The following is a 24,189-nucleotide window of genomic DNA, read 5'->3' on the forward strand; positions in this document are numbered from 1 at the left end:
GGTAGCCAAAATCAGTTCTTACAGAAATGAGGCAATGGAGAATGAGGAAACCCAGCAAATGTGAGGTGTTCCCTGCAGCACCTATTGTATAATTAAGATAAAATAAAGAAGAAAATGAGGGACAAGAGGAAAAAAAAGGAAGAAAGAAAGAAAAAGGGGAGGGTGGGGAAAGAAAAGGGAGGGGAACAAGTAAGTAAAAGAAAAGAAGATATAGAACAACAACAGCAACAACAACAAAAAACCCTAAATAAATGAAAAAAAAAAGACCTTGGGGGATACAGTGGGAGAAAAGATTAGGAGATAATGCCATATTAGCAACCAGGACAATAAAAAATAAAAATAAAAATAAAAAAAACTCAAATGTTGAGGGCTAGGACAATCAAGGATCTCAGATGGACCTCAGGGCATGGTGGATTCAGGGATGGAAAGTCTGTGATATTCCAGACTCAAGAGGTGTGAATCTCTGGGGTGTGGGCCACCAGGGTTTAGGGGACCCAGACCTGGCAACCTCAAATCCGGTTAACAGGGAGCCTGGGAGCACCACAGTGCAACACAGCCTTCAGGGATCCCCACAGCTGGGTGCCAGCCCTATGGGGGGAGGTCACATCCACAAACGCTGACCCACAGGTCAGGAACCCACAATTCCCCCTCTCACTAGGGTTTCTTCTGTGGCTGTATCACCAATTTGACTTCAGGACACCTCCCACCCTACGAGCCCCCAAAACAGCCAGCTGGGGGTGCCTCTACACTGCAGCCAATTTAAGGATCCTGCAGATCAGCAGCCAGGGCCAGGGGATGGGAATCCAGCCAGAAGCGCCGATATCAGTGTCAGAAATGGAAAATCCCACACCTCGCAAAATATTTCCTTATTCAGCTTCCAGATGCCTCCCACCCTGCAAGCCCCTGAAACAGCCTCCTGGTGACGTCTCTTCACTGCGAGCAATACAAGGTTGCTGCAGATTGGCAGCCAGGCCCAGGGGCCAGGGCTCCAGCCAGAAGTGCTATTATTCATGTCAGAAATAAAAAATTCCCCGCCTCACAAAATACTCCATCTGCCTCACCAAATTGGTTTCCGAAGACCCCCTGCCCTGCAAGCCCCTGAATAGCCTGCTCAGGGCTTATGAATTCCACAGCACCGCAGAGCCTCCAGGAATTGCTGCCACAGTGCTGGTGCCACAGTGCCACCCGCCCCAAGTGGGAGCATCCTGCATGCAGCCCCTAACTCCGTGTAAGAGAACCTCAATTTTATCTTTTACATGAATCTTCTCATTACCTTCCCACCAAATTGATGTCCAGACACCTCCTACCCTGCAAAATCCTGAAACAGCCTGGTCCTGAAGAATTTCTAATGCTGCCCAGCTGCTTCTTTGCAGGAGAGACTATAAGGTGCACTCACTCAGCCACCATCTTGCCCCACCTCTCCAGAATATTGTTTTATTTTTTTTTTTTAATTTTTTTATTTTTTATTGACTTTGTAATAATATTACATTAAAAATATATATGTGAGGTCCCATTCATCCCCACCCCCCCACCCCCCTTCTCCCCCCCCCCCAACAACACTCGTTCCCATCATCATGACACATCCATTGGATTTGGTAAGTACATCTTTGGGCACCTCTGCACCTCATATACATTGGTTCACATCATGGCCCATACTCTCCTCTATTCCATCATGTAGGCCCTGTGAGGATTTACAATGTCCGGTGATTACCTCTGAAGCACCATCCAGGGCAGCTCCATGTCCCGAAGACGCCTCCACCTCTCATCTCTTCCTGCCTTTCCCCATACCCTTTGTCCATTATGTCCACTTTTCCCAATCCAATGCCACCTCTTCTATGTGGACACTGGATTGGTTGTGTCCATTGCACCTTTATGTCAAGAGGAGGCTCAGATTCCACCTGGATGCTGGATGCAATCCTCCCATTTTCAGTTGTAATCACTCTAGGCTCCATGGTGTGGTGGTTGTCCTTCTTCACCTCCATCTTAGCTGAGTGTGGTAAGTCCAATAAATCAGATTGTAGGTGCTGGAGTCTGTTGAGGCTCAGGATCTGGCTATCACATTGTCAGTCCAGAGATTCAAATCCCCTAAATATATCTTAAACCCCAACATTAACTGCACCTCCAGCACATTAGCATGAAAGTCTTATGAAGGGAGATCCCATCTGAGTCCAGATTCATCACACATAAACACCATTTCCAAAGAGGGGCCATCTGCCCTGGTAGTTAACCCCATCGGCCATGACCATAACTCCCATGGGTCTCTTTAGCCCTCAAAGGAACCAATATCTGGGGGTTGTATCTGCTTTATCTGTCTCTCCAGAATATTGTTTTAATCTTTCATTGTCACTTTGGTTAAATAAGGAGCTGAGTCTTGTTCATGGTGACCTATGACCTTATTTCATATACATTACAAACCTCCTGGCAATTTTGACACTTGCATTCCCTCAACCAAATCCTAAGTATGTCTCCTTGATCAAAGATTTCTGCTGGGGTCCCAGAAAATAAAAAATCATTAATATTTTACCTTATAAAAAGAGAAATTTTAAAAGTTGTTAGGATTATTTGATATGTTGGGACTTGCATGGGATATGTTGTCAAATTAAGAATTTTCTAATTTTCTGTTGGTTAAATCTGAGTGGGCAAAAAAGTTTATATAAACATTTCAGAAATTATATGAAGTTCTTAGAGAGTTGTCAAGATCTTTAATGTTCATGATATGCACTGGTGCAGATTTGTAAGGTATTAGACAAGAGTGCAGTATTATTTTTAATCATTCAAGTTATTCTTTATAAAATGCTCCATTCCACAAAATAACCAAGTTTCCTGGTCAGTTACATTGTATTCTTCTGGTGCATTTTTTTATCTTCAGCAAAATAAATAAATAAACTTTAAATGAGAAGTAAGGTTAGCATATTAACCTTGCTCCATCTGTCAATTTCACAACACTTGTAAAACTGAAAGTTCAAGAGTTGTCAAAAACCTTGCAAAAAGGACCCTTTAAACATTTTTAATTGGACTTTATACAATCTCTATCACCTCCAAACTTTAATCTTATACCCAATTACAATTAAACTTATCATTTCAAGTTTATGAAAATCAAAATATAACTATTAAAAGCCCTCACTAGAGATATGGGGAGTGTTGGAGATTTGGGCCTGAAGGGTATTGGGAATGAAAGAAAGAGAAAAAGAAGAAAGAAAGAAAGAGGAAGAAAGAGAGAGAGCTGGGATTAGGGGGTCTGTGAATAGAGACTTATCAGACAACTTTATTGTTTACAAGGGGCTCTATATATACCCCAGTCTATGTGAGAACAAGCAGCAACATGCAGTTAACTATCAGCATTACTCATAGTCTAAGGAATTCAAAAAATCTTATCTCAAGGTACAAAGTCTAAGTGTTCTATTTACTACAAAAGGTATGTGCTCATCTTTTCTTTCAACCTTTAACAGCTTCATCCTGTTTGCCCAGAACTCTTAATAACTGCATTCCTTAGGTCACAAGCATAGCCATGGAAACAGTATGTCTCTCCTTGTGAGACCACTGTGCCTCAGTTTCCAAAATTTCCCCCTTTTTGTTTTAGTTGAGGTGACCATGCCTGTCTTAGGTTGCCCTCCTCTTGAGAGTCTTACCCATCATTGACTACCAGCCAAGCTCTTCGACTTGGGGAAATTATTGAAGTGCTTTGGCTAGCACCAGATTATTTGCATGTCCCATGGCTGTTACACTTTGCAATTTTCTTTGAAAGCACTGTCCGGCACAGGCAAGAATCATGAGCAACAGAACAAATATGTTTAGCCCTATTCCTAAAGCTGACAGGAAATGCTGTGATTTCTACCAATTACCTGGGCTAAATTTTGTAATATGTGAAATCATATCTGAGAAAATATCCTTATCATTTGCTACATAAATTTGATGAGACATCTCTAATATTTTCTAATATTTTCAGAGAGATATTACTTTTATGGCCTAATAATGGATTCTTCATTTTTTCCATACTATATCTGATGAATTACATGCAAGCAGAGTTAAACAGAAATTATTTTCATTCCAATCACACCTCAACCCCCTTAACAAATTCAAATTATACAACTGATTTCTAATATGTAACAAGCTGATTTCAAATCATTAACTCAATTATTTAACTGCCCATCTATATACTCTTGACTATGTCACAGATCACTAGCATTTTTATGCCAATTATGTACATATTGTTGTTTGAACTTTCATGTAAAGCTATTGCAGCAGTAGCAGCAACTGTAATGATACGAATCAGTCCCAAAATGCTTATAATAAGCAGTCCAGTAAAGCATCTAGTCCACTTCAAGAATTCTTGTGCCATATGTAGCAATAACTGACTTTCAGGAGATGACTGCCAAATTCCACGTCATTCTCACAGGTATCCAGATGCCTTTTCTTCTTCTGGCCATCACTATTGTTGCTTCATTGATGTTCACCTTTTCAGTGGAACCACTTTTGCCTTTTCTTAGGTTTCAGTGGTAGGGCTCTGGATCTTCACAAAGGCATCCATGCCAACAGTCCTAAAAGGGATGTTAGTGGAGTGGGCAAGGACATGACAGTCACCTGTTACTACTAGCAGGTATCCCAGATGTCTCTTCATAATCTGAGGGTGATTTACAATAGTCCATCATTTCTGTCTTGCTTTTAGCATTTTCAATCCATCCCTGGATAGAGATGGCAGTCTTTAGAGTGACCAGACACTAATGGGTTAAATCTTTCACTTTTAGCAGGACCTCCCATGCTGCACACAACTGCTTTTTTATATTGTATTGTTGGCCCCTTTCCAGAATTGTGATTAAAATCCAAGGGATACTTGTTTAGAATTTTGCTTTTGCCACAAACTCCACCCAAAGCCAATATTGGTGCTTGCCACATCCAATTCATAGGCTAAGTTAATGTCCACAATTTACCTTCTTTTTATTATTATTTAAAGTGCTTGCTGGAGGTTTTCCTACTTCCACAAAGGACTTTTCCCAATTAATACATGCAATGGTTTTAATATTTGAGCTAAGGAAGGGATGAAAGATTTTCAGTATTCCAGCCATATTACAAACTACATTAATGTGAGAAAACATTGTACTTTATCAATTACAGCAGAGGTTATAGTTTTGTTCTACCCAACTAAACAACATTGAGCAGCAGGGACCTCAGAGTCCATCCCAACTGTCTGCCCACCCCAGGCTCTCAAGATAAGATACCATTGTTTCTGCTGTTTCTTTTAATTTTGAAAAGATTATTGATTAGCATAATGTCATCAGTAGCGTTTTAGCCACAGATTTCTTCTACTCAGCCACATTCTTTGCCACAAGGCCAGGGCAGATGGTTGGGCTATACACACAGCCTTGGGGAGGCACTGCAAAAGTCTATTGTTGACTTTTCTACAGGTAAGAGAATGCAGGCTGGCTTGACTTGCCTAAGGAAATACTAAAGAAAGACTTAGCACGTTTTAAAACAAAATGATAATGACACAGCTGGACCTTAACGTCTTGCAACAAACTAGCAATATTTGGTATTGCTGCATACTACAGTGGCGTTACTTCAATTTATGATAAGAAGTTGTTTCTATGACACACACCTTTTTATATTAATTAAAACCATAATCAATCATATTGTATTTTGTTTAATATTATGTTGAAATATTGATAAATTTATACACTCTTAAGCATTCATATGACCCTTTTACTAATACAACTTTAGTCAACAGAGAGTTAAAAAATCCTGTTAATTTTATAGCACTTTCAAACACCTTCCATTCAACTTATAACATATTAAATGAACTCAACTATTATTTTATTTTTTCTTTCAAGGTAAAAGAACAAATCTCTTGTAATTAGTTTGGAATTAAAAGCTACTCTTCAGGATTTGATTTTGAGAAAGCAAGTTTGAAAATTAATTTCCTTCAAAAGAGATAAGACCTTTTCTTCTTTGAACACTGAGGAAATGATAAGGTTAAAGCACAAGAAGCTATTTTGATAAAACAGACTTTCCTTGCATACTGATTATTCAGGATGAACACTTTTCATAAACTTTTACCAAAACAGGCTAATGACTTGAGAGACTTTGAGAAAGAAGAAAATTTTACCTTTGCATTAGTATACTACTTGATACTAAACTTTTTAAAATTTTATAGACAGACCCATCAAATCTTGCTTAACTTTAACGATAAATTTTCTTTTCCATGAACCTTCTACACTTTCAGTATTCATTCAGGTTTTGTTACACATTTTACTCTTTCTTAATAATCAATCATTTTATCTTAGGAAAAAACTATCTCCTGTTTCCTTAACAATAAAAACACATTCCATATATCCCAGATACATAAGTTACCAAAACAATTTTGGAAACTGTTTTCTGGCAAACTTTTTCCAAAATATAATTACAATCAACACTAAACAAACTTGTTAAAATAATGAACTTTTCTTCATTTTAAATACTTAGTAGCATGTAATACCAGAAATAGTCTTTTAGAACCAAGTTGGCAGGGGAGGCTGGCTGCCAACAAATTTTCTTGTTATAAAATTACCTTTTATTATTATTATTATCAATTCAGGTTTTGTTTAATAATGACTTTTTCGAATTATCCATTTAAATACCTTAATTTAAACAATGCTTTGTTAAACTTCTTATAATTATTTATAACCATATAGACTATAATTATATTATTTTAAGACAAATTTTACCTTTACAGAACACGTTTCCTTACCCAAAGTTACTACAATACCCTTTATAACTTACCACATGCATTCAAGTTCCATTCTGCATATGTTCTTTCTGATTTTATGAAGACCAGTTGTCTTATTTTAGGACAAAATACACTTTTTTAAACAAACATTAACTTTAGTTAGCACTTCGACAAAATTTTACCTTTCAAAATATTTATTCAAGTTTTACATCCTTTATTTTGTGAATAAAAATAAACTATTCATTTCAATTTAGGCAAGAACCATTTTTTATGAAGAGACAGTAATTTCATTAAGACTTACAATTTTTATCATTGTAGAGATGCCATTAACATTTAAACTTAAGTATTAATATAAATATTTATTTAATTTTGGGCCATTTGAATAGATCTTTTTGAAATTTTTATTTATTAATTTATATCATCATCTGGAGGTATCAAAATATACACTGACATTGAACAAACAAACACAAAACAATTACAACATATTAACAGAAACATACAGTTTACAATTGACTCATAATTCTTACTTTCTTACTTTTTTGGTATAGCTGTTTTTAAGTTCTCCATCATATCCATCTTAGATTTTACTGTTTTTAAGATTTTTTCTGGAATCCATGTTGCCTGTAACTTTCAAGCCTGTGCTTGGAAACATTTTTATTATCAGCAATCAGATAACTTGAGCAGCATAAATGTAATTAAGCTCTTATTTAGCCATTTAGAACACACATTTTTTGGATTACTACTCTGTAAGACTATACTGAGACTTGAAGTTCAGGACTAAACTATTGATTTAAAACCAAAAATTCCTTTTAACACCTTGATAAAAATTTTTTATTGTTTTATTACTTCAGTTAAATAGGCCGAATCAGAATTAGCATGGAAACAAAACAGAACACCAATGTTGCTATGTTTATCTCCTTTTCCAGCAGTTTAATTCTATTAACTAACACTAGCCCACAATTACATTATTATGTAGGCAGCAGGGGGTTTACAGAGTTGCTGCCAGAATAATTTCCTTATCATAGTTAACACTTTAACAGAGAGTTTTCTTACAAGCCTGATTTCACTAACAAGAACTTTATTTAGTATTTTTACCTGTTTTAAATCTTTCAATAGTTTAAAAGGTATTGGTTCATGATGGAACTCAGTACCTTCCTTAGGATTATTAGCATCTGATGGAGTTAGTTGTGATATAACCAGAAAAGCTGATAAGAATTGCATGGCCTCCAGATCCCCTTGTTGAGATCCTTGCAATAAACAGCACATCAAGGGTGTTTGAGGAGTGGGGTTGGAAACAAATATCTTTTTAACATAGGGTAAAGCATCTGACATATCTGAAAAGATTCCAGGTGCTGATGTCAGGGCAGCCATAAGTGGTGGCTCAACAGGCACAGTAGGTTGAACTGGATATAAGCTAGGATAAGCATCTGGATGATATATGGAGATTGGATATTTTATTAGAGCAGGCAGTTATTTTCTTATCTATAAAAGGATTAGGCATAAAGCCAGGAGACTCTCCTCTGCCTTTTGGCTCAGAATTTAGTTCTTTCAAATTGCCCTCCACTTTCTGTTTGTCTATGGGTTTTGAAAATATAGTAATTTCTTCTTTGTCATCTTCCTCTGATTGTAAAGGATCTAAGGTGGCAATAATTTGCTGGTACAAAGCTCACACAGATAAAAGGAATGGATTCCCCTCTTGGGAATCCATATCTTTGATATGCTCTCTGTAAAGCTTTCATTACACGTCTCCACTGTTTGAATTTAAAACATTATGCCCCTGAAGCTGAAACCAACCACAATGCTTTTGTATTAAAGCAAACAATTTGATTAACTCACAACTTTTTACAGGCACCCCACTAGCAAAGTTTTTAACACTTGCAAATATTCTTCCACACTTCCCATTTTAACTATTACCCTGATGACTTCATGGAAATGTTACTCACCTAAAAGAAGACTCCAATCACACTGCTTTGGATGCCATTCATGACCCTTGTAGGAGTCCTTTCCGTGGTTCCCAATACTGTTTTGGAAGACTCACTTCTTTGGGCCCTACATTGGGTGCCATTTGTTGGAGATTTGGGCCCAAAGGGTATCAGGAATGAAAGAAAGAGAAAAAGAAGAATGAAAGAAAGAGGAAGAAAGAGAGAAAGCTGGGATCAGACAACTTTATTGTTTACAAGGGGCGCTATATATACCCCAGTCTATGTGAGAACAAGCAGCAACATGCAGTTAACTATCAGCATTACTCATAATCTAAGGAATTCAAAAAATCTTATCTCAAGGTACAAAGTCTAAGTGGTCTATTTACTACAAAAGCTATGTTCTCATCTTTTCTTTCAGCCTTTAACAGCTTCATCCTGTTTGCTGGGAACTCTTAAATACTGCATTCCTTAGGATTCAAGCATAGCCATGGAAACAGCATGTCTCTCCTTGCAAGACCACTGTGCCTCAGTTTCCAACAGGGAAAAAGCTATGGAATATTCCAGTCTGTAGTTGGGTGCAGTAGTTACACCATACTCAGCCATGGAAGAATATTAGCTGTGGTTGCAAATTACATGAGGTGTCAGCTGACTTGGGCAGGGGGCATACCTTTCAGTTAATAGAGCTCATGATTTGCTGGTTTCTAATCTCAAGAAAAACCCAGCATATGTCAACTCACAAACTGACCTTTTTTGAAATCATACTGCTTTCTCCTTAAAATATCCAAATCCTCTAATGTGATACTTTAAATCCAGTACTCTGTTGCCCATGCCTGAAAAAGATGATTCTCAAGATTGTGAGGTTCCTGTTTCTCAGTTATTATCCCCAGGACCAGATTTACCAAAAACAAAGCAAAACAAAACAAAACACACACAAACAAAAACAAAACAAAACAAACAACAAAAAAAAATCCTTGATAAGCCTGGCTTAGAACATATTTTTAGATGTATCTTACCATAAAACAGAAACAGATAATTATGAGGCAGACTATGAAGTAACCACTACAGTAGAAGCAATTACTGGTCAGCAAGCCCCTGGCCTCACCATGCCCTAGTGAGCTGTGGTAAAACTTTTAAATAGAGGCAGTCATTTAGCTAAAAGAAAATCACTTAATATTTATACTGACCATAGGTATGCGTTTGGAGTAATTCATGATTTTGGAAGTTTATGAAAACAAATGGACTTCCTGCAGTCATTAGGAACCAAATAAAAAATGGTAAATATCTAAAATAATAGATGTATTTCTATCACCTAAGGAAAAGGTAAAACAAAGAAAAAATGCTGTGATAAAAATGGAAGCACACACTCACAAAACTTAAGGAGAAGATAAGAAAAATGTCAACCTCACAGCTCAACAATATGTGGAGACAACAAAACATTTTCCTTGTATAATGTCCTTCATAAGGCCTCTCCAAATGAGTTAGCTCACAGTTAGGAAAATGTTTCTGTATTTGAAAAAGAAAAATAGAGTCAGCAGGGTTAACAATTAAATTCTGGGAATGGAATCTAGGAAGTGTTGGATGGTGCCCTGTTGCCCTAGAGTCCCTAGAAGGAACTACATGTGAGCCCTCCATGAAATTACCCATTACAGAATGCAAAAAAATGAAGAAGGACAAGGAAATATATTGGTGGGCAGTTTTGATAAGGTACTTTAAAAAATCTGTAATCAGATTCATACATGACAGGCTCATCATCTAGGCAAAATTTATTAATGTTTATATCTCCATAAACTTAACTGCCACAACTGGACTATTTGAACATCAGCTGAAGGGCTTTACCAGCCCTTTCAATGGATTATAATTATATATAGTTTATGACTTACAGGTATTAAGAATGGGTTGAGGCATTCTCTTGTCAAAATAAGAATGCTTTAACTGTAGGGGAAAAAAAGGAAAATGGTTTTCCAAAGCAGGGAGTACCCTTTGAACTCTCAAGCAAGCTTCAAACTCACTTCACTGGAAAGATTATAAAAAAAGTGTATCAATATACATTTATGTAATCTAAGTATCTTTTTAAATATATATATATATATTTAAAGTTTGTGTCAAGTGGTTCCCATCCAGCAAATCACCCATTGCCCATATCATCCGACACCTATGGTAAGGTAGAATAAATCCATGGGATATTTAAATTAAAGTTTAAATATTGACTCACTGGTGCTGTCTTGGCCAAAACATTCCCTTTGGGCCTCGTGGCCCTGAGGTCTATGCCATCAGGCAAACACCACTGATCCCACCAGAGGTAATTATAGGGCAGCCCATGTATGGGGAACAGTTCACTAGAGAGGATCTGTAACAGTTTGATGTTGGATGGATCCCAGAGAATCATGTCCTTAGAGCCAATCCATTCCTGTGGGAGTGGACCTATTGTAAATGGGACTCTTTGATTAGATTACTTCTGTAAGGCATGCCCCGGGGTGGGACTTAATCCTCTTACTAGAGTCCATATGGAAAGAGACAGACGCAGGTACTCAGAGTGAAATGCTCACAAGCTGAGAGAGAAACCAGAAACTGAAAGCAACAGAGTTCAGAGGAGAAAGCAGAGACTGACGGATGCCATCATGTACCTTCCCATATGACAGGAGTCCAGGATCACCCACAGCTGATCTTTGAGGAGAGAGCATTGCCAGAGGATGTCTTGATTTGGACTCTTTTCTCAGCCTCACAACAGAAGCTTACAAGTCAATAACCCCCTTTGGAAAAGCCAGCTCATTTGGGGAAATATTGGTTTCATCAGCCTCGGTTAACTAAAACAGGATCCAATGATAGTGAATTGAGGTTTTTTCAGTATTGTAGGAAATCAATGGAATATCCTCAGGGATTTTTTTTTTAAAGTTACTGAAGATTTACTAACCCTCTACCACCTAAAGACAACATTCCACCACCTGCAAAATGATGACATTATATTCTGGAAAAGAAAACAATGAAAAACCAATCTCTGGCCTACTCAAAATAAACTTATCAGGTTTTAATAACTTCACATATAGCTGTCAAATTAGAAGGAAATGAGACTTGGGTACAACACATGCAGCTAAAACTGGTGCCACTTCCAAGGTGGGTATATGAAATGATATATGATCCAAAATTAAAATTAACCAAAATAATCCAGAAGCAGTTGACACTGTGTGTGTATCTGATGTGGACAGGTACTGCCAAGATCATAGAACAAGAACCCATTCAACCAAGTGTTTTGCAGGTTATGGGGAAGTTTTTGGGTGATGAGGTACAAACACAGATACCCAGCAAGATAGCATGAAATGAGAGGTTCATAACATCGAAGAATCTGGAGGGGGAGAATGGAGAATCTTGGCATGGCAGGTCCCAGCTTACCTAGCCTAGGTTCCTGGGAGGGTTCATGGAGGGGCAGGTTGGAGCACATGTTTATTCCAGGTGCTTGTCTTTACTGTGACCCAGATGGGAAGGATCCAATGGACCCTGGGCCTGGCAGTTTCACAATATATGGTACAAAAAGCAGATGTAACTAAGACCATGTGGAGAAGCTGAGAGCAGCTTCTTATCATCCAAACCATATGGAAATTGATGCCTTGCAAATAAATTATGCAGCAGGAAAGAGCTGCAGTGGCAAGGGGGCAATTGAAAAGAAGTGGCAGAGGCTGATCATAGAAGCTGAGGTTAGCTCTTGTCATCCATACCTGTGAAGGTGCAGGTGTTGCTAGTTGTGGTTATACCCAGGGAAGGGTTAACTCAGGTGGTTGCTCAAAATGTGAATTTATGACTAAGTTGGGACAAGGCAAAGATGTATCAAAATAATTTTTTTCATTACACCAAAATTCCCTTGTTTAATTGACACCCTTTTGCTTTTATCTATATTTACAATTTTGTTTTTATGCTTTTGTTATCTTCCTCAAAAACCTATTTTCCATACTTTCTCTAGTCATCAAGATAAACCCTTGTTAAAATAACATTATTAGGAGCAGATGTGACTCAAGTGGTCAAGTGTCCCCTTCTTACATTGGAGATCCTGGATTCAGTTGCCTCATGCCTCCTAAAATTTTAGAAAAACAAGAAAAACAAAAGAAATAATCAATTCAGGGAAGCCTATGTGGCTCAATGTTTGAGCTCCAGCTTCCCACATATGAGGTCTCTGGTTCAAACCCTGGCCTTGGTACCTCAAACAGACAACAAAACAACAACAAAAATCCCAAGGGGACTGCACTTCATCAGTCCAACAGTGGTTTATATGGACTAATATCCAGGTAACCCTTCCCAGGAGAACAAAAGGCAAGTCAGCAAAGCCAGCATCAGGTGGCCAAGGGTATTGGCTCTTCTAGGTTTGAATTTCCTAGTCTGAAAAGGCAGGCTGTGGTCAGCACTCATTTTGTTTTGCTTAAAAAAAAAACTTTCTCCTGAGAAAAGAAAAAAAAATCATACTTTCATTTTTTAAAAGCATCACTACATAAAATTATGGGTTTACAAAGTAATAAAATTTGACATCCAAATAAAAGTTTTTCTCCCAGAAATTTCTCAAACCCTTCTTGTGTCACATATGATGCTAACAAATATAAAGCAGGTAATCTAAATTTCAGTTTTGTGACAAAATGCATGTTTTTCCAAAGCTGCACAAAAAGCTCACCTAAACCCTTCGGCCCTGAGATAGCGGCCTTTAGGGAGCAAGCTGGGCACCCGGCAGCCTCTGGGGCTGAGGTCCAGAAGCAGAATCCCCTGTGAGTGGGGACTGGACCATGAAGGCAGCAGAGAGGCCACAGGAGCCCAGAGGCTTGGTGGGAAATCTCAGTCTCCATTCAGCCATGCTCCATTTGGTGTTCTCTGCACAAACCAAAGACCCCTCGATCCACTGTGTGAGGAGAGTGATAAAAGCACCTGGGGAAGTGGCTGCCTTCAGGGAGAAGACCAGGCTGGGGGAGCTCTCACTTACTCCCATGGAGCAGGGAAGAGCCTGAGGGCCATAGAGGACCGCCTGCTCACAGGGCCTCTATTCTCTAAGCACCCAGCTTGAGCCCTTGCCAACTACACCCCTCCAGTATAAACCAGTGGTCTCCTGACTGCACTCACCACTGGGGAGGCATTACTACTGCCCATGTGCAGAGAATGGTTTGTCAGGTCAAATCCTCCAAAACTGCAGGTTCTCTGTGTGAAGGAGAGGCAGACAGGAGAGGAGTTACCCCTGAAGTAGCTGGCAGAGCAGCACACCAACCCCAGACCCCACTTGCGGGGTGTCACTGAGCCACAGATGTGTGTGCAGGTGGAAGTGATGGGGGAGAGGGTGCAGGACTCAGGTTCCCAGGAACCTCTTGCCTAAACAGAGTTCCACAGTGCCCTGACATACAAATGCCATGATCACCACAAAGCTCTCTGCATATTCTCTGCCCTAAGATTCCCAGTCTTGTCATGACCCAGCCTCCCATTCAACCTCCCTTATGTCAGTGACAAAATAAGGGCTATTTATACAGGGTCATGAGCTCATCAGTTTTAGAAGAGAAGACAGAAGCCCAGTGGCTGCAGAGAGCCTTCTAATGGACTTCTGTGTAGTTTAAATCACTCAGAAGGGAACAAGGCTATGTTTATTGCAGGCTGACAGGCAGGCTCATGCACTGGTGTCTCCTAACCACAGCCACAACTTTACCAACCTACTTAAATATGACCCTTTTTCTAAACGTGTAAAGGGAAGAGACCACATTTCCCCAGAAAGAAAAAGTTGGATAAACAACAGTCTTCAACCACACTCGTTAATTTCATCAGGAAAATTATTGAAGTTTTATAAGGAAGAAGAACTTCAGTGTCCTTTTAGCTTGTTTCAAACTTCATGGAATGCCTTTATATTAGGTAATATAAGGCAGTAATTTTCTATTTCCAGAACTTGATTTGAATACACTGTTGACTAAAAAACTAAACAAACAAACAATACCTAAACTTCTAAGAAAATAAGTGAAAGCAAAAACATCCTATTTTTGGCACAGCTGATATGTATACCAGAACAGCACAATGAATATTAGAAATGCTGCTTATTTAAAATAGGCATGCTTGCTCTGCTGACTGAGAAACTCCTGTGTCTGTCCTATGCAGTGTGATGGGTGACGTGCTTAGACTCAGCTCTGGTTCCCCAGCAGCAACACTTATCATGGACTGAAGACTGGATGGCAGGTGCTCAGTGAGGGCCACTGCATTCAGGACAGCCACCAGTGCCTCCTGACCACTGTGACCCTGAAATTGAGGCTCAGTCAATGCCACAACCATGCAAATGAAGGGCTGGGATTCATTCTGTGAATTTCCACTCTAAAAGCAAAGAACACTGGGGAGGAATGGAAGGGTTGGATGTGGCAGTTTTGTCCAAAGAGGAGCAGGCAGCAGCCTTTCAAGGTGGCAGGTGATGAGGACACCACAGAACCTTCTCCCTCAGCAAACAGCTGCTGCTGCTCTGAATAATGTAGGGTGGATGTGATCTCCAATGGGACATTCCTAATTCATAGCAATTTAATGGGATATCTGACTTCCTTTATAGTCAACTTGGCTGGACCTCGATCTACTCTGTAAAAAGAGAAAGACCCACATGCAAAAATGTTCACCAAACCACCTAACAAAGCAAATGGTGTTGCACCCACCCTTCAAGGCTGATTTTTAATATTAGCTTTCCCTTCCCACCTTATAAGGCCAAGTAAAGGTTCCCATGTTTACAAAGGCAGTGATTTTATTTCAGTTCCTTTCCCCTGACTCGGGCTTCATGACAGTGTGGGGTCCAGATGCCACACTTGGTAGCATCTGCACATCCTTCTTTAACCAGCAGCGGCTTCACAAGACTGGAGCCCCGCTTGTTATTTCTAATGCACATGAAATAGCTGATAAAGAATTTATGAGGAAACTATGACTGCAATAAGTTAAGCACACATTTAAGTTTCTAAATTCCTGCTGTATGCATTTATTCTTAAAATTGAAAGCTTAAAGCTAAGAATGAACTGGTTTTCTTAAATACCAACTAAGACCTCATCCTAAGATAAGATAAGCTATCTGGAACAATTTTTCTTTCAATCAGTGGGGGATTGACAAGGAGTATAACAATAAACAGTCCTCAAACTAATCTCCAACTTTTTCTGTAATACCACATAGTTCTTGAAGCAGCACTCCTTAAATGGAGAAAATAGGTTGTAAACATTAAAAGAAAAATAACCCAATCTTTGATGTTGTGATATAAATGAAGCTATATAGTCCTTGCATCTTCTGTACAATTATAGAAATGTTTCAGACATACTTGTGGAGAAGGCAGCGAGTAAGTGGAATATGCCATGCAGTTGCCATGCATGTCTCTTCCCCCAAACAAAAATTTAATGACCAAATAAAATAAAGACAAGTGACACATCCAGTGTGTGTGAGGTATTATCATTTCCCTGAGGTTTCATTAAGCAAATATGGCATTTTTAGAAGACAAAAAGATCAAGGTTGAAGAATAAAGGACAGCTTTTGGTAAAATGAAGGAAATATATGAAAAGGAGAATGCAAAAGAACTTTGAAAATAAATAGAGCAAAGAAAATAATCCTAACCCCCTGAAAAACAACAAGAAAACTTTCTTATTTCTCAGTAAAACATTGTTTTACATTACTTTCTCTGGATAATTAGAAAATTAAATGTTGTTTTCCTTATTGTACAGTAAAGAAATGTGCACAAATATAATTGAACACTGAACACATTTCAGCAAGTGCTAAGCTGCCCAGTGCTGCCCTAAGTTCATAGCACCTTAAAAATATTTAGACTTGGGCTGAGATTTGTGACAGAGATTACATACATTGCTATCATTATGGGGCAAAATAAATATTTTCTTTTAAAAAATGGTGCTTGAAAACAACCTTGTCTGATGTCTACATGATGCCTGTGGAATCAGTCCCCGACCCCCATGTTAGCACAAATCTGAAAAAAAGAACTTTCAGAGGGAAGTTCTTGATGAAGTTACATTGTTATAAATGATGGCATATGCAGTCTATTATTTAGGTATCATATTGATAATGTATCATCTTCTGTTGTGAACCTACATATATCGTGAATACCATGAGGGTCATATGAACAACTGAATGTACTCAATTTGGGAAAATTGTCCATGTCACATAATTTAAACCCACAAGGTTGGTCAGCCAATGAGGGAAGTGGGCTGTTTTATCACGGACATGAGCTGGGAAGACACTGGTGTGCTGAGCCTGTACTGAGTCTGGCCAAGGTATATTATACAGAACAGATGCGAGGCTGACTGAGCAAGAAAGAGAACTGTCATTTCAGCACAAAAACAAAACCCAAACAAAAAATACCATGCTAGAAAGGAAGAGAAAACTTTTGCTACATAATAATAGTATTAAAAGAGCCAGAAGATTCCTTTCTAGAATCTTTTAGAATGGAGAAGGGCGTTTCACATGGGTGCTGACCAGACAAGGACCTGGTGAAATATAAGTAGCACAGCCTTGGGCTGGGGAGAATGGCAGGGTGGAGGGCCACTGCCACCCTGAAAAGCTGGGTGGGAGCCCAGGGCTTCTCCAGGCTCTGGGCATTCATACAGACCATGTGCCAGCTTCAAGGGGACAGACTCATCCTCTTACCAGTCTAACCACAGAGTAGTAAAACTGAGAAGCATTTTATTATCTGTAAGGAACTGCTTCATTTCTGGCTACATACAGGAGGATAGACAAGATGTGTGTGTACATTTCCAAGTGCTGCTTCTTTTGTTTAAAAAGATAAGAGCATCTAAGAGCTTAAGTAAAACAGAAGAGCTCTAATCTTCTTCCCTTTTAGTTAGCAGAGACAACAAGCATGTCTCTCAAGGCATCAAAGCAGAATGCTCTGATCCATATGGGTTCTCAGGAGGTTGGGGGTCCTCCACACTTAGCTTCCCAGCCCCAGGGGCCTCCCACTATCAAGAGGACAGATGGGAAGAGGGGGGAGCATGGCTATTAGCAACCTTTGTTCCTTTTGTTTGGGGCTTGTGTTGCCCTGTGTGACTGGAAGGGGGATGGAGGAAGAAACTGAGCCTTTTTCTGGTCAGAACCTCTGGATCAGGTTCTGGTGCTTTTGCCTCAAGGGATCTCCTACTCCCAACCTAATGTGTTGGAATACAATAGTAGTGTGAAATTGACACGCAGGCTTCCATGTGCCCCATGAACAGAACTGGGGAGTCTCAAAAGATCCCACTGTAGGCATGAAAAACCCTGCATGGCAAATGTGCAATACCAACAATTATCTATCTACTGATATGCTATGAGCACCTCACAGATTCCTGTTTCAGAACCAGAGACCCTGGTTAGAACAAAACAATCATTACTGAAGTTGCTAAAGTCTGTTGGTGCACAAAAAGACACACAATGAAAGACATTATATTTTATCTTGGCCAATATATTATGACAAAGTGATGAGAAACAACAATATATTGTATATTGTTCAAATTATCTTCTAGGGGAGTTTTTGTAGTGCCAAGCTCCTCTGTGAAAGAACACAGAAAAATGTCTACAGAAACTTGGTAGTAGTCAACCAGCAGGAACCATCAGGTTCAGGTGCATCTCTAAGTGAAAACAGGTGTCACCTTCAAGATGGCAATCATCAGGAAGCGGACTTGGCCCAGTGGATAGGGTGTCTGTTTACCAAATGGGAGGTCCACAGTTCAAACCCCGGGCCTCCTTGACCCATGTGGAGCTGGCCCATGTGCAGTGCTGATGCACACAAGGAGAGCTGCCCCACACAGTGGTGCCCCCCACATAGGGGAGCCCCATCACAAGGAGAGCACCCCTTAAGGAGAGCTGCCCAGCGTGAAAGAAAGTTCAGCCTGCCCAGTAAGGGTGCCACATGCATGGAGAGCTGACACAACAAGATGATGCAATAAAAAAGAGACACAGATTCCCATGCCACTGACAACAACAGAATTGGACAAAGAACACACAGCAAATGGACACAGAGAACAGACAACTGGGTCAGGGGAGGGGGAAGGGGAGAGAAATAAAATAAATCTTAAAAAAAAAGATGGCAGCCATCAAAGGGACCTTGTGCAAGAGGTGTAGAAGGAGAATCCTTCATCCTCAAATTTGATTTTTAGACCTTCATCTAAAAGGAGAGTAATTAGTGAGACAGAAAATTCAGAAGACTTAGCTGGTGGACAACAGAAAGCACCACAAATTTGCTAAAATTTACTTTTCCTCTGATGAAAGTCTTGCTCTATGTATAATAAGGAAGATATGGTGTAAAAGATTCTGTAGGAGTGAATGAATGGAGACTATCGAATCTGGATTTTGATACTGGTTTAAGTGAACATTCTGGTGATTGGTTGAATCAGGATTCAGTTTCAGATCAATTCAGTGTATAATTTGAAGTTGAATCTCTTGATTCAGAAGATTAGTGAAGAAGGACAAGAACTCTCATATGAAGATGATCAGGTTTATCAAGTTACTGTATATCAAGCAGGGGAGAGTGATACAGACTCATCTGAAGAAGATCCTGAAATTTCCTTGCCTCTCTGTGGGAAATGTACTTTATGCAATGAAATGTATCCTCCCCTTGTAGAAATGCATTACAACAGATGTGAGAATTGACTTCCTGAAGATAAAGGAAATGATAAAGGGAAAATACCTGGGAAAGCCATACTAGAAAACTCAACACATGTAGAAGAGGGCTTTAATGTTCCTGATTTTAGAAAAAATGACATAGAGGAAAAGAATAAAATCACACAAGCCTCCCAATCCCAAGAAAATGAGGGCTATTCTCAGCCATCAACTTCTAGTAGCAACATTTATACCAGTAAGAAGATGTCAGCCATCTGCCCATTGGGATTTAAGCCCCCTCTCAAGTAGAAGCAGAGTGGGATCACCATCCTGAAATTCTCAAGACTGGGGAGTGAACAATGGACTAAAGTAGACTTAGTATTATTCTATTATAGACTTAATATTATTCTAGCAATGGAAGAACTTTTATCATTGATGTAAAGGTAGTGGCCACTAGAGGTTCTGAGGTGAGGGAGAGGGAAGAATAGTTATAATATGGGGACATTTGGGGCACTGGAATTATCCTGCATGACATTGAAATGACAGGTATAGGCCATTACATTTGGTCATAACCTATAAAATTGGGTAAGGCAGAGTGTAAGCTATAATAGAAACTATAGTACATTGTTAATAACAATGCTTCAATATGTGTTCATCAATTGTAGCAAATTTACCACACTAATGAAAGATGTTAATGTGGGAAAGTGTGGGAGGGTTAGGGTGAGGGGTTGGGGAATATGGGAATCCCCTATATTTTTTATTAAACATTTATATAATCTAAAGCTTCTTTAAAAATTAAAAAAAATTAAATAAAGCTGTCAGAGAGTTTGAGAGGAATGAAACACAAGATAAAGAAAAATGCATGGAATCTAGTTTCCATCTTTGTGCCATTGAACCTTGTGACCTAAAATTGACTGTATCATCCATGACAAAAAAGGACATCTTATGGCTTGTTTTACATGTTCAAAAAAGCTAAAAAAAATAAAATAAAATAAAATAAAATAAAATAAGGCCTGTCCAATATGTAGGCAGCTAGTTCAAATGATTATGCTAACTTATTTCTCCTAGTTGACTTGTTTGTAAGAGTAGAATTATGTATTTCTAACTATGTAACCCTAAAAACTCAGACAGTTATTTTGGCAACATTAAATTTATTTTTATGTTTCTATACATATTGAAGTGTAAAAGTATCTCAGTCCATGTAGAATTCTTCTCCTTAATGTAATTTACCTACTTGGGGATGGGATGGGGTTTAGTGAATATTCACTTCATTTTAGGAAAATTTCACTTCTGTTTATAGTTCATATTTGGGTTTTAATGTAATTTGAATTGGCTATATAGATGGTTATTTAATTCTATCCTTCATATTTTAATTCATTTCCACCTTCACTTAAATAAAAATATCTGATTTTTCAAAATATAAGTAGGATATTCACATATAAGTTCTTTAGTACCTTTCTTTTAAGGAGATAAATTTTGTGAGAAAGATTTATTATTTAAATTTTAGATACTCTTAAATCTTCTCATCCTTAGTTACTCTGCTCTTTCAGAGTCTCTTAAAATATTCTTTACAGGGAAGCAGATTTGGCCCAGTGGTTAGGGTGTCTGTCTACCACATGGGAGGTCCACAGTTCAAACCCCGGGCCTCCTTGACCTGTGTGGAGCTGGCCCATGTGCAGTGCTGATGCGCGCAAGGAGTGCAAGGAGTGTGCCCCCTAAGGAGAGCTGCCCAGCGTGAAAGAAAGTGCAGCCTGCCCAGGGATGGCACCACACACATGGAGAGCTGATGCAGCAAGATGATGCAACAAAAAGAGACACAGATTCCCATGCCGCTGACAACAGAAGTCGACAAAAACAAGAACACGCAGCAAGTGGACACAGAACAAATGACTGGGGGCAGGGGGCAGGAAGGGAGAGAAAAAATCTTTTAAAAATATTCTTTACAGATAAATAGAAATTGGTAGTTATATTCTCTGCTACTGAAGTAAAAAATGTACCACTTGTTCTCCAGGTATAGGTGGTGATGATGTTGTCCATTGAGAGTCTTTCAGAAGAGTCAACGCAACTTTTTTAAGCTCTGTAGTAAAATGTGGAATTGTCCTGGGAGGTCCAATGTGACATGTATTTTCAGGGTTTGGTGGGAATTGTTTGTTTTTCTCAAGTGAAAAACAGTTTAATTCACTTTGAAGTGTCTTTTTAGACAGGGTTACACGGTCTCTATTAATTGCCTAGATATCAGACCTTTGCTTAAGACCAGTTTCAGAAACCAGTGAATTCAGAAAGATTAATTCATAAATTAGTTAAAAGGAAGAACTGTTCATTTTTAAAAAAAAATAGCTGGAAACGTCAACATTTCTCTAAATTATCCAGAAAATATACATAACTTCCTTCAAGAATTACAGGGTCATGGGATTCTAATATTGCTGTCAAACTGCACAGATTAATGTATTGATTTATATATACATATGAGTCCTTCAGCAAAATAGTATGAATAAACAAACCTTTAGATAAGTGGAGTTGAGTTTTAATTTAAAGTTCCAGTGTTTTGCTTCTGGTTATGACAGGTTGAGGGCAATAAAATAAACTGAACTATGGGTTTAGAATAGAACTGAGGGACAATTTTAAACAGCAACGTAGTGTGTCTGTTATTAGCAGTAGATTGTTATAGATAGACTTCATGAAAACAATGAACACATCCACAGATGACTTACCCATGTATACGTATGTAAATACAAAACAAATGGCTGAAGGTATTGGTAGTTAAGCCAAAGCTATTCTCAAATACAGTAAGGCTTAATTAATTTTTAATTTATGATACTTCCAACTAGAGCTAAACAGAATACATCCTTTCTAAGAAGAGTTAGTATAAATGAGATAATTTAATATATATCCAGAGTATATCTATGCAGTGATTATGCTGCTTACAATGCAAAAGTATGAGCAAATGGAATCTCATTCTAAATGCCTATGGATTATTAATGTGATCTTGATTACCTAACTTTTAAAGCATGGTGTAAAATATTATTGATTGATTTACAAAGAAACAACGTATTAAGTGATTTTAAAAATTTAAAAAGCAATGCTATTAATCACTGCTACTTCTCTAAGGTTAGATCTATCTCAACTCCAGTTATTTATAGGGTTTCTAGCATTATAAATTTAACTGATTGCTGGGTTTGCCAATATCTAGATGATAAAGATGGACCTAAAATAATATTCCATTCAGGCAAAAGTGATCATTGGTCAAAAGAAGAGGTAAATGTTTAATAAAAAGATTTGGTATCCTGTTAAAAATTAGTCAGCCCTTGTTACAGATCAATAAGTTAAATGTATTTGGCATTGGGACACCTTATTTGAAGCTTTAACTAGCTTTTCACAACTTATAATGTGGTGATTATAAACTCTTCTTTTTGCAAGAAAACTGTAATAAGACAGGGCCAAAATTGGATATATACAAGACTGGCTGTATATATTGGTTGTATATAACCAATTAATCAGGTTAGATTCAGTCAATCGAGATGGGACTTCCATATTCAAAGACAGAGAGCTTAAAAGTGACTCCGATAATGATACTTTTACTGATGTAACAATGAAAATCACTAAATTAGATATTGATTCAATGACAGTATCCCACTTGCATGTGTAATGCCTGCATTATCTCTTTACCCAATACAGATAAACTTATATAACATGATTTAGTCAATATTCAGGTTATATTTAAAATGGAAAACTCAACATACTTAATCGGGAGTAATATACATGAATTGTTACATCATTTAAATAGGAATGCTTTCTTCTTTCTCAGAGTAATGGGCTCTTGTAAAATGGCAATGTGCTGATGCTTATATGACCTCCTTAAAGGGTAAAAAAATACAAACAGAGAGACATTCAAGGTGGTTTTCTGGATCTAATCTTAACCTAACTTTAGATCATATTGGATTGCTTATTTTCCATGTGGGAAAATATATGAAACTTTTCTCCATGTTTGGTCAGGAAGATGTGTACTAGGTTATCTTGTTCCATGTATACCAAAGATATTTACACTAGCAAGGGAATTTCCAGGACGATGGCAGAGCAGGGAGATTCAGGACTCACTTCTCTTCCAAAAGAGCTAGTGAAGAGTCAGAAACTGTCTGTAACAGCTGTTCTGGAGCTCAGGAGGCCAAAGGAGCATTATACAGCATCCAGAGAATGGTGTATGGAAAAGGCTGAGAAATTGTGCTAAAAACTGTATGTACAACATTGTGATTATAATAAAAGCCATTGATTATACACTTTGGATAGATCATAGTGTATGTGAATACATCTCAAAAAAGAACAACTTAATAAAATAATAAATAATTATGCAAGAGTAGCCAGAAATAGCAACTATGTACAGCAGGGGAATCATAGAGAGGTTGAGAGGTGAGGAATTTTCTTGTTTTTATTATTACTGAAATAATGGAAGTGCTCCAATAATGATTGAAGTGATGAATGCACAACTATGTGATCATACCAAATTCCATTGTTTTTATACTTTGTATGAATTGTAAGCTTTATTAATATGTGTAAATAAAATTGACTTGTTAAAAAAGAACACTATGCAATCTAATTACAATTTTTATCAAGTTAAAAAATACTGAGTAGCTCACTCTGCAGTGACAGCTGGCACCCATTCCCCCATTCATGATATGGGCTATCTTAGGATCTGGTCTCTGGCTGGCTGTTGTGGGTGGGGAGGAATATGGAAGTCTACCCCAAGAATGTTGGGGTTGAGCATATCTTTTGATCAGCAAGTTTTGATTACTGAGTTCCAGTTTTGAGCTGCTGTTTTAGCTAACCCAGACAAGGACAGCCACTGCCATTGACTCAACCCCACTGGTGACATGGAGGAAGGCAGTTAAGGCTTAAAGACACAATGCCTCCTTAGGGCTGCAGGGAACAGTTTTCTAAAAGGTGCCATATTTTTGGCAGGCCAGGAATTCAAGCTTCACCAAGTTGTGAAAAAGTCTTCTGGTGTCTTACCTGTATCTCTCTCCAGGGCTCATT

General features: G+C 38.4%; 1 pseudogene; it reads left to right on the forward strand.

The window, feature by feature from the left end:
* Window positions 1-17,852: 17,852 nt before the first annotated feature.
* On the forward strand, window positions 17,853-20,229 carry LOC101414721 (E3 ubiquitin-protein ligase Mdm2-like; annotated as a pseudogene).
* The last annotated feature ends 3,960 nt before the right edge of the window (window positions 20,230-24,189 follow it).

Source organism: Dasypus novemcinctus, unplaced genomic scaffold (genome assembly GCF_030445035.2).
Source record: "Dasypus novemcinctus isolate mDasNov1 unplaced genomic scaffold, mDasNov1.1.hap2 scaffold_101, whole genome shotgun sequence".
Taxonomy (NCBI): domain Eukaryota; kingdom Metazoa; phylum Chordata; class Mammalia; order Cingulata; family Dasypodidae; genus Dasypus; species Dasypus novemcinctus.